We start from the raw sequence: 2659 nt of genomic DNA, 5'->3' as shown, positions 1-2659 counted from the left end.
TTCCGTAACGGTAAATATTCAAGGTCTGTGATTTTGTAGGATGTTGTAACTAGTATTTGTAACCCATTTGCAACAAAAAAAAAATGTTTTCGATAATTTGTCGCTTACGATAATATCGCAATTCTTCTTCTTCTTATTCGGCCTAACCGCCTAAGCGACTTTGGCCGAGTTCAACAAAACACGAAAGTGGTTTCTCTTCTGTGCCAACTGACGCCAATTGGAAATGCCAAGTGAAGCCAAGACCTTCTCCACCTGGTATTTTCATCGCAGTGGGGGCCTCCCTCTTCCTCTGCTACCACTAGCGGGTTCTGAGTTGAATACTTTCAGAGCTGGAGCGTCGGTGTCCATTCGAACGACATGGTCAAACCAGCGGAGCCGCTGAATTTTGATTCGCTGCACTATGTCCATGTCGTTGTAAAGCTCATACAGCTCATCTTTCCTTCGTCTGCGGTACTCGCCAACGCAACGCTTAAAGGCCCGTAAATCTTCCGCAAAATCTTTCTCTCGAATACTCCAAGAGCCGCCCCATCGGGTGTTGTCATTGTCCATGCTTCTGCTCCGTATACCAACACGGGCATGATGAGTGACTTATAGAGTGTGGTCTTCGTATTTTCGTACGTCTAGAGAGAACTTTACTCCTGAATGGCCTACTCAGTGCAAAGTAGCACTTGTTGGCAAGAGTGATTCTGCGTTGGATTTCCATGCTTACATTATTATCGGTGTTAATGCTGGTTCCCAAGTAAACCAAATTATCGACTTTCTCGAAATTAAAACTGTCAACAGTGACGTGGGTGGCAAGGCGCGAATGTGCTGCCTTTTTGTTTGATGACAGGAGATACTTCGTCTCTTCCTCGTTTACTCTCGCGGGTCTTTTCCAATATTTGGCGTATTGTGATCAGTGTTGCCGTTTTAGCCTTTTGGTGGCTAGATTTAGCTACCCCATAGTTTTTTTCGCCACATAAATTTAAAATTGCCCCTAGCCCTTTTTTAGCCGTTTGGAGAATTTATTCATACTTGGCATGAACAAGTTGTATATGCTTAATTTGATCTAATTTTTTTCATATATGTAAGATATGAATTTTTAAACTAAGAAACACCGATGTATGTATATACAAATATGTATTGTATGTTCCTTACGTTTTTATACATACCTACTGTAAAAGTGTCTATTAAATATATTCTAACGTGTCGCAGTCCTTTACCCACAAAAGCGGCTATATATAATAATAATAAGCTTTTTTCATGGCAGAAATACACTCTGAGGTTTGCCATTGCCTGCCGAGGGACGACCGCTGTTAAGAAAAAAACCTTTTTTTCTATATTTTTTGCGATGTTGCTTTGACCAGGGATTGAACCCAGGCGCTGCGGAGTGGAAGCGCGCGCTGCTTACCACTACACCACAGCGGCCGACCAAAAGCGGCTATAACTTTGTTTTTATCTATTTGAAACAGTAAGAGTGGCACCTTTCTGAAATCTTTATGAAATGAGCAATTTTTTTATGTAATGTAAAGTTATAGCTCAGTACATTTTTTTTCACCAGAGATAGTCAAATTTGGGGAAGAAAATATCAAAAAGTTAAAAATCCCAAAATAGTCCTAATTTTATGATGGTTCCTTAATATATTTTAACCACATTGCATTTGAGTATGGAGAGCAACTATCTGGAAGTATTTTACATAAAGAATTTACTAAGTATAGCCTAGTTTGTAGATGCAGTTAAAGAAAATACATGAAAAGCCACGATTTTTTTTTATTAAAAAATAAATACGTAATATTTCAAAACGGTGACACTATTACCTAAAAATTTTTTGTTTATCAGAGAGCTCAGCCCCCCACCTACCTTCCCTTAAAGTTTGGCACGTTACTTCTGGGACACCCTGTTTTATGGTTGATAAATTGTTTTGTTAAATTCTTAAATCTGATCTCCTCTAACTTCAAATTACTTAATAATAACCAACTTGTAGTTAGCTTTTAGCGGGATTTTGATAAATGCCTCACTCTTAATTAGCTATGAGTAAACTAAACTCCCGATGTTTTCTATAAACAAGTTTCTATTTAAATATCCTCATAGAGAAATTACTTTGAATAAACTTTTCTTTGCACTTCATAAATGCTTTTTCGAATTCAGGACAAATAAAGCGGCGGTAGAAATTTTATATTTAGGGTATTCACAGTTTACTTCTAAAGTTAAAAGGTGGCAACTTTAACAAGATAACACACTCGAACTGTGAGCAACCCTTATGTTTAAATAAAGTATTAAGTTGATCAACAATACCAAGCATTGCTAGACCGTTTGCCTTTCACGCGTTAGTGTTTAGAGAGCATCAACAAACCACATACATATTTCTCTCTATTCTCTCTTCTCTTTTTTTATACTCAGCTAGCACAGCGCAAAAATAAAAAAAAGAACCTTTGCCAGCTTCAGGCAGGCGCAAAGCGAAACTTATGGACAAGCAGCGCTGCGCCCAAAGCGAAATTCATGTATGTATGTACAAGCAGCGATCCCTGCAAAAATCGCGACTACTCCATGCATGCGTGTAAAGAGTACTCCCTAAGGACCTAGGAGTACTCTAAAATTAACCACAATTCATATAAAAAATATGGTCCAATTAACATTGCGATGTCCTAGGGCAGGACCATATACTCCATCCCTGCATTAC

This window comes from Rhagoletis pomonella, unplaced genomic scaffold, assembly GCF_013731165.1.
Source record: "Rhagoletis pomonella isolate Grant_MI unplaced genomic scaffold, Rhpom_1.0 Rhpom_scaffold_00004, whole genome shotgun sequence".
NCBI lineage: Eukaryota > Metazoa > Arthropoda > Insecta > Diptera > Tephritidae > Rhagoletis > Rhagoletis pomonella.
The sequence above is the reverse complement of the archived record's forward strand: the minus strand, read 5'-3'. Positions refer to the sequence as shown.